The 9,368-nt window shown below is 41.9% G+C and overlaps 1 long non-coding RNA gene and 1 pseudogene across 1 annotated transcript; one reads left to right on the top strand and one right to left on the bottom strand.

The window, feature by feature from the left end:
- The first annotated feature begins 515 nt into the window (after positions 1-515).
- On the top strand, positions 516-8,336 carry LOC150059225 (uncharacterized). Its single transcript, XR_016536702.1, has 4 exons — positions 516-575; positions 1,204-1,379; positions 6,900-6,952; positions 8,130-8,336. It is a non-coding gene; the product is annotated as an uncharacterized LOC150059225 (long non-coding RNA).
- On the bottom strand, positions 4,294-5,658 carry Znf572 (zinc finger protein 572; annotated as a pseudogene).
- Positions 8,337-9,368: the final 1,032 nt, after the last annotated feature.

Here is a 9,368-nt window from a genome sequence, read left to right as displayed (position 1 = left end):
GCCCTGCGCCGGCCCCGCCCCCTTCCCCACCACCGGCCAATAAGGGCGCGCTCCGCGTGGTAGGCCGAGATGGCGCTATGGGGCGCTCCACCAATAGCGGACGGCGTAGTCCAGGCGACGTCGCCCGGAAAGGCGCTAGGGCGATGTTGCGTGGTGGAGGGTGGGAACGTGGGGGTGGGCGGCCGGCTCCAGTGGACTGAGGAAAGGCCTCTGCCGGGGCGGGGCCGCGGCTGGGCTTCTCCCGACCCCGGGGGCTGCGCGGGCTACCTGAGGAGGGGTGGGGCGCCTCCCTCCTCCTCCTCCCGCCCCCGCCCCCGCCCAGGATGGCCCCGCCTCGCCTGGAGCGGCGCCCGTTCCCGGCGCGGGGCGGGGGCCGTGCGCCCGCCGCCCGCAGGCTCGGCCAGGCCCGGACCCAGAGCCGCCTCGGAGCTCCGGGATGGAAGGACCGTGAGTCCGTGTGGAACGTGACGAGGAAGTCACCCGGGAGGAGAAGTGCGTGAGGCCGCCGCGCTCGGGGCCCGCCAGGCTGGAGAGAGGCCGGCTTGGGAGCTGTGTCCAGAGCAAGCTCGGGCCAGGTGGGCCTTGTGCGGTGGGGAAACTTCCCCTGAGGTCTCTCCACACTCAAGTTTCCTAACCTGCACACTCTTTCAGGACTTGTGCAAGGCCTTTTTTTCATCACCAGACACCTTAGCCGAATTGTCAGCTCGCTCATCACGTCTCCACTAAGCCTTCCTCAAGTCACACAATGGTTCCATAGTTCCTTCATATTCTCTTTACTGATTGCTGTACGCTTAGAGCTGTCTTATCTCCACTAATCTGGAAATTATCTTAAGGAAAGGATCTGATAAACTTACTTTGGACAAACCTTGGCAGTTTCTCTTCTCTAAAAATAAAACATCAAATTAAAAAACCAATTTAAAGCTGGTTGCCCTGGCTCATGCCTGTAATCCTAGCTACTCTGGAGGCTTGAGATCTGAGGATTGCCGTTCAAAGGCAGCCTGGGTGGTACTTGAGCTGAAGAGCTCCAGGACATCGCCCAGGTCCCAGAGTGCAAACACCACGAGCGACCCCCCCCCCCAAAAAAAAAACAATTTAATAAATGAATAAGATTGATAGTGGTATAAAAGGAAGATCTAGTGAGCTTCCTCTAGAAGACCTCTAGATTGTGATTGCCACTAATCAACGTTTATTTTATCTTACTAGGGCTTGGCCTCAAGACCTCAAGCTCTTGCTCAGGTTGCTTGTTCATTGTTTGCTCATTGCTTGATCCATTCCTTCAGTCAATCATTTTGCTGGCTAATTGGAAATGAAATCTCATAGAATTTTCTGCTCAGGCTGGCTTTGAACGGAGAACTTCCTGGTCTCAACCTTCTAAAGAGGTAGGATTACAGGCATGAGCCATTTATACTTAGCTCTAACCAGCTAGACACTAAACCTGATCGCTTTTAGGTCCAAAATACTCTGTTTTACTTGCTAATAACATCTTCGTCAGAACATTCTTATAGGTATATGTACATTGGTGGCCAATAAGATACATTAAAAACAATGAAATGTAAATTAGCAACTCCTAAGAATGTTTACATATACTATAAAATTACACAGAAGTTACCCACAAAGTAACACAATGAGAAATCCTATGTAACAGTAGATATGCCAGATACGTTTTTTGCTATGCCTGTAGATTTTTTAAAGCCAACAATGACCTTCATGTGAAAAGATAAATGGTATCAATTTGTAAGATACTCACAAGGCTAAATAGTTCAGTAATAGCATATTAATCTCCCAAGTTAGTTAGGCAACTTAGGACTTTTTATGACAAATGATAATAACACATAATGATAAGTGATGACAAAAGAAAAGAAGCAACTTATACAAGAACTTTGAAACTTGATAATTAATGAGGATAAATCAAGGGGAACAGACACTTGCAAATTTTTAGGATTTAAATTGTCCTCAAAAAATACATTTTCAATTTGTTTCAATGAATAGCAGTACCATCAAGATTGAGATTCTGCAATACATTAAGCACTGTGTAAGAAGCTTTGTAAAATCCCTACAGCAACCTTTGCTATATAGATGGAGGAACTGAGGCTTAGCCTACACTGTAAACTTGCACAGATCATGTGATTAATGGCTGTACACTAAGGCTGCTGCTGAATTTCAGCCTCAATAATAAATCCATAATTTAATTAGGAAATGTTAATCCAACTCTAAATTGTCTGCAGTTTAAAAGAAATATTGTAAGAATGGAGGCAAGACCCAAGTGGTACAAAGTATGCTTTGCATGTATGAATTCAAACATGAGTATGATCAAAGAAAAAGTAAAATCTTGTTCCCTGGATATTATAATTTAATTTGGGCAATTCTGTAGAAGGTAGAAAAATGCATAGGTGAGAGTCACATAGAAATCAATGATACATAAGGCTGAGAGTTTGGCCTAGTGGTAGAGTATTTGCCTACCATGCACGAAGGCCCAGCTTCAAGTCCTCCATACCACATACATAGAAAAAAGTGGTGTTCAGGTCCTGAGTTCAAGGACTGGCAAGAAATTAATTTTTGCCAGTTCTGGGCTTGAGTTCAGGGCCTTAGCACTGTCCTTGGATTTTCTCAAGGCTAGAGCTCTACCGCTTGGGCCTCAGCACCACTTCCAACTTTTTTTCTATGTTTGTGGTACCAAGGAATTGAATCTAAGTCTTAATGCTTGTTAGACAAGAACTCTACCACTAGGCCAAACTCCTGGCCCTTCTGCTTTATTTTTAATCACATAAGATAACACTGACACTTTGTTATCTGATATATTGGATATATTTGTATTTGGTTATTTGAAATTGGATAGGGACGGGGGAAAACAAGATGAGGGGTGGGGGGAGGGAAATGGGGACCAAGACATGAGAAAGGGTATCAATGTATGTGAATTAATGCACCTTCTATCTGGCAAATATAATGTAACCCTTCTATTAATTACAATAAAAATATATGAAAAAAAGATAACATTGAGCAAGGAGTCAATATCCCACACTTGTAATCCTAGCTACTCAAGAGGCTGAGGGATTGAAGCCATCCTAGGCAGGAAAGTCTGTGAGACTCTCATTGCCAATAAACTACTCAGAAAAAGCCGGAAGTGGTGTTCTAGCTCAAGTGGTAAAGTGCTACAGAGAGGCTCAGAAACAGTACCTAAGCCCAAGAACAGAAAGAGAGGGGGGGGAGGGAAGGGGGGAAGGAAGGAAGGAAGGAAGGAAGGAAGGAAGGAAGGAAGGAAGGAAGGAAGGAAGGGAGGGAGGGAGGGAGGGAGGGAGGGAGGGAGGGAAAAAGAAAGTGAAAGAAAGGAAGGAAAGTGAAAGGAAGAAAGGAAAGAGAAAGAAAGAAAAGAAAAAGTAATAAGAAAAAAAGAAAAAGATAGTTGTTTCACCAGACTAAAAGATGAAACAATCCTCCTGTCACCACATAACTTATCAGCTACACCCTTCATTCACAACAGCCACAGTTGGTCCAGTCTGGTCCCACATGCCTAATATCCATCTATCCCTACATAATCTTCACACAATATATGTTAAACCAACAATAAGTTGAAATCCTGAGCAACTCAAAGGAGTCCTGAGTTTCCTATCCATCTACTTTCTGCACTAGTAGGAATAAATAAGAAGTAGACAGACCATATCTAGTACATCCCGAAGCAAGACGTCCACAGAACAGATGCTGAGATCTCAGTAATCAGATCCATAGACCAAATACATCCAGAGGCCAGCCCTGACGCTGAGGAATCTCAAGGTCAAAGGCACACTGTCTCTGACCACTGACTAAGAATTAGTGAGTCAATTAGGAAAAGAACGCGGTTTCTGATCCAACTAGGAATCAAATAATGAAAAACCTGAGGGAAAAGGGTTGTCAAAAATTAAAAACAAGCTGAGGGAATGACTCAAATGGCAGAGCTTCTTCCTCAAGTTAGAGAAGTCAATCTTGAGTTCAAATCACAGTACTGTCACAAACATTAAAAACAGAACTCAAGATTCTACCTCCTATTCTGGTTTTGGTCAAGATAATGTTCTCACGTGTCCTATTCTTTACCCTTGGTGGTGTTCTCTGAATTTTTATTTGGAGCTGCTTCTATCTTGCTTTAAAACAATCACAACAAAATTCTTTTTCTTCATCCTTGATGGTGTCTGGATAGATCCTATATCTGGGAAGCCTGATTCTTCCCATCCTTTGGAGATTTGGGGTTTTCTCCATACCTATTGAATCCTCAGGGCACCATGGTCCCATATGGGGAAAAGAAAAACCAGCAGGCTTTGGAATTCAGGATGATGAATTTGAGGGTGAAAAGCACGGGCTTAGGGCCACCCCCCTTGAGCAGCTTCTCCACGTCCGTGCATGGGGAAAACCTCTCCCTTCTGGAGATTCAAAAGACTTTTTGATGTGACGTTTCTGATGCTGGCTGAGGTAAGCACTTCTGCGGAAGTGTTTTTCACAGTTGGCACATTTGTAGGGTTTTTCTCCGATGTGGGTCCTCTGGTGCCTGATAAAGTTCTGACTGAAGTGCTCACCACAATCAGGACATTTATAAGGCTTCTCTCCATTGTGTGTTCTCTGGTGGATCACTGGGGTAGAGCTCTGACTGAATGTTTTCTAGCACTCAGAACATCGATAAGGCTTTTCCCCAGTATGTGTTCTCTGATGTCTAATGAGATGGGAGCTAAGGCCAAAACTCTTTCTACATTCACAACATTTATACAGTTTCTCTCCTGGCAGGATTTTGCATCCTTCTATCACACTGTATCTCTGAGGCAAGCTTTCTTCGCATTCAAACCTGTGTGTATTTTCTGGTGCGTTAGAAGGTTTGAACTTCAACTGAAATTCTTCCCACATTCTGGACACTGATACGGTTTTTCTCCTGTATGTATTCTTCAATGCTTTGTTAGAGCAGAATTACAACCAAAGTTTTTCCCACACTCAAGACATTTATAGGGCTTTTCACCTGTGTGTCCCCGCTGGTGTCGAATCAGACTGGAACTCTGTGTAAAACTCTTTTCACAATCTGGGCATCTGTAGGGTTTCTCTCCAGTGTGAGTCCTTTGGTGTTCAATGAGGACATAGCTGTGGCTGAAGCCTTTTCCACAAACAGGACACTCATACGGCTTTTCACCTGTAGGTGATCTGTGATGCTGAATAAGGTGGGAGCTGCTACTGAAATGCTTCCCACAATCAGGACATTTATAGGGTTTCTCTCCCGTATGAGTTCTTTCATGGATAATTAGATGGGAAGTATTGCTGAAGCTTTTCCCACACTCTGCACACTGGTATGTCTTCTCTCCTGTGTGAGTTCTTAGATGCTGAATTAGGTGAGAACTGTTAGAAAAGCATTTCCCACACTCAGCATTTATAAGCCTTTTCTCCTGAATGGGTCCTCTGGTGAGTATGCAAATGAGAACTATTCCTGAAACTTTCCCAACACTCAAAACATTTGTAGGGCTTATCTCCGAAAGATGAGTGTGGCTGAACAGAAGACTTGGTGTGATCTCCGGGGCCCCCTTCCTGGAGATGCAGTATACCATTCTCTTTCTTTGTAGAACTTCCCCAAATCTCTGACTTAACCTCATTTTCATAGAAATTCTGACACCAGGGCCGGGAGTTTGGCCTAGTGGTAGAGTGCTTGCCTAGCATGCATGAAGACCCGGGTTCGATTCCTCGGTACCCCACATACATAGCAAAAAGCTGGAAGTGGTGCTGAGGCTCAAGTGGTAGAGCTCTAGCCTTGAGAAAGTCCAAGGACAGTGCTCAAACCCTGAGCTCAAGCCCAGGACTGGCAAAAAAAAAAAAAAAAAAAAAGAAATTCTGACACCAAATCTTATCTCCTCGGAACATTATCAGAAGTACTTCTTCATTATCATCATGCGTAGGATTCTGTGGACCAAATCTTTTAAACCATTTTGAAGCATTCTCATTAAGTTTATATCGGGATTATTGTGCAGAAAAGTTCTTAAAGTAGTCTTATTTTCATCTGTAAAAATAAACAAAAGTTGTAAACATTCTCTAATCTCTGCCAGACAAAGAAATTCTGAATTGTGGTGGAGTAAGTAACAATGTTAAACCTATGTATTTTATAGTAAAAAGTTCTAAAGCTAGTGTTCCTTCTTTTACTCTACGGGGTTACCAGCATCAGGTGAATTTGTTGTCCTTATTAACAACAGACAAAGTATTTGAACCATCAGAAATCAATGAGACATCAATATAAAAATCAAATGTACAAACTTCTAGAAGACTTTAAAACAAAGTGGAGCTTGAGTACAAATTGGGCACTGTCTCTTAGATTTTTTTTTTTTTTTACTCAAGAATGACACTCTACCACTTGAGCCACAATTGCACTTTCAGCTTTTCAGTGGTTAACTGGAGATAAGAATTTTACAGGCTTTCTTCCCAGGCTGGCTTTGAAGGGAATCATGATCTTCAGAGTAGCTAAGATTACAGGCATGAGCCAGTGCCGATCTTTTCTAGAAGACTTAGAAAGAAAAAAATGGGCACCTAAGTGGAGTGAAACTGTGTAGGGCTGCATCTGAAGTAAAAATTGGACAATAGTTAAAATATGAGCGAATACAATAATTACTATAATATCTCATTAATATTCAGTTTATATCTCCTGAAAATTATATTTAATTTTAAAATATACACAAGCTAGAACTGTGTCTGAGTTAACTTATAAGTGGCAAAGCACAGAATCAAATTGTCTCATTCTGTTATTTCATTCTTCCCCTGTACTCTAGAACAGCTTATTAAAAATTCCCTAAAGATTGAGCACATCTTGATTCCCTCACCTGTAAATAGGCTTTCCAAACTCTACCTCTTGGTGAAGCCATTAGAATCTGGGACTAACATCTTTCTTCCTTACTCCATTTCAACAATCACAGCCAGGCTTGGGATCAGAAACCCTGAGGAAAGGAAACAGGTGTCACATTTGAAGGTATTTGTTCTAGTTTTGTCCTGCTCCTTCCTTTTCAACTCTTACAAAGGTAACAAATGCAAGTACAGAATGCTTTGCGCACCATAATAAAGAAATATGGCCCTTAGAAGTCATTTAGGAAATTGTATCCCAAAGGCAAATATTTAGAATTAAGAGTTATTCCAATTTACCTATTCTAAAAAGGTCATTTTTAAATAAATCTTCAATTATCTATTATTATCTATATTAATTGTAATTCGCTTCACATTAAAGGCCTGAGGATCAAGCATACTAACCCTTGCTGTTCACTCACAGATTAGAAACATTTTTAGTTGATAAAACCTGTTCCTTGATTAGGGGTGCCAATAATAAATATAAAGACTTCTTGGGATTTATATGCACGTATAAGGAAGAGCAAGAAGAAAAAAAAAAGGATCTTTTAATTTCAAAAGAATGCTTAGTTGAGAGAGGTTATCTCTCATCTCTTTTGCTGTTCCTTGGTTATCTCATATTGTTACAGTATTTCACCTTGTTATCTGATATATTGTATATATGCTTGATTGATTATTTGAAATTGGATAGGGAAGGGGGGAAAGCAACATGGGGGGGGAGGAAATGGGGACGATGACATGAGAAAGGGTTTCAATGTATGTGAAGTAATGCACCTTCTATCTGGTGAATATAATGTAACCCTTCTATTAATTACAATAAAATATATATGAAAAAAAAGAATGGCTTAGTTGTTGACAGAATAAAGAATCATTTGGAATGAATTTTGAATGAAAGACTTATATAACCAGTAATCAGCAAAAAAAAAAGGGGGGGTGGGAATTTGACTACATTATAACAATAGCCCCTAGATATAAAAGGGAGCCAGGGAAGGGACTTCTTCCTTGCTTTCCAATTGCATCGTAAGCACAATATACGTTCATTTTCTAAAGCCGATACAAGCCCTGACACATAAGGGACTAGACGGTGTGATTTGTCCCTGAAAGGGAGTCATAGATGGTATAACATTTCAGAATTGAAGAAAAGCACTATGTTTAGGAAAAAAAAAAACGTAGCGTCTAAAATGACAAACACACACCCACATGCACACACCCCTTTCTTTGTAAGTATATATATATATATATATTTGCTTGTTCAATGCCAGGTATCAAAGTGAATAACTTGCACCTATCTCTCACATAATTCTCAGAAAACAGCCCGTGGTGTACCATCAACTTTATTAAGAAGACATTAAGAAAAGTTTTCCCAGTCGCACAACACACAGAGTGGTAAACAGGACTGGGTTTCCACCTGATTGGAAAGTTGAAATTCACACCACCACCTGTTAAGCAAGAACAGGGAGCCGAAGCAGCCAAGCACGATCTCCCAGTGTAAATGATCCCCGCAATACGCTGGACTCGTTTGGGTTGGTTTTTTTTTTTTTCTTCTTAAATTTTCTTTTCAAAATGTATGTATGTATTCCCAAACCCAATGCCGGGGCGAGCCAGCCCGTCGAGCAGGGCTAGGTTTACACACGTTACAGAACAGTGTTACAGAACGGTGCGGGTCGAAAATAAACATCTGCAAGCAAACACAGTATGACGTCTGGCTGTCTGCTCTGCCTCACAGACTGGTCCCCGAGAAGTGACACGGGCAGGGGCCGGGCTGGGCTGTCTTCCCACCCTCCAGTCCTCAGCGGGCCTCTGGCCAAACATACAAATCTGTCTCTCTGCAAGACTACCTTTCTTCCTCTGCTACCTCCCCGGAACAGAAGCCCAGTTACTGGCACTTTTTCTTCCTTCTTGGAAACTTTAGACCATCAATCAACTCTGAACTCTCCTGTCCCACCCTACCATTGTCCCTCAGCTTGTTTTTTTAACAGGGTTCCCATTTTTCTCTAGTCTCCATGAACCTTAACATTTCTCCTACAAGAACAATAAATTGCCAGTGTCTCCAATGATTTTGTTGTTGATTTCACTTCATTCTTTTGTCTCTCCATCCAGACAGCAAATTCCATGAGGGCAGTGCCAGCCTCTGATTTTGCTCACAATTCTTTGAACCCTAGAGGTCTGACATCTATTTAGCATACATTTGTTGAAAGCCTACAATGTTCAGGTTAGTATATTATCTTAGAGGATATAGCAATGCCTAGTACAAAGAAGGGCAGACTGTTAGTGAATAGCAAAAAGAAAGAAAAAAGTAAAAGTAAATTATTAGAACAAGAATTGACATAAGTTAACCAGACATGGTGGGAAGCTCAGAAAGGTGCACTGGTTGCAGTAATATGCTCAGGGAAGCCTTTGATAAAGGATCATTTCTGCAGAAACACAAAGGAAGGGAAGACCTAAACCATTCTGCTATATAAGAGATGAACAGCAAGAAAAAAGATCTGGAGTTATGAACCTGGTTGTCATGCTCAAGAAACTGGAGCACAACAAGTGAGATAACA

This window comes from Megascapheus bottae, chromosome 9, assembly GCF_031878675.1.
Source record: "Megascapheus bottae isolate mThoBot1 chromosome 9, mThoBot2.hap1, whole genome shotgun sequence".
Lineage (NCBI taxonomy): Eukaryota > Metazoa > Chordata > Mammalia > Rodentia > Geomyidae > Megascapheus > Megascapheus bottae.
The sequence above is the reverse complement of the archived record's forward strand: the minus strand, read 5'-3'. Positions and strand labels throughout refer to the sequence as shown.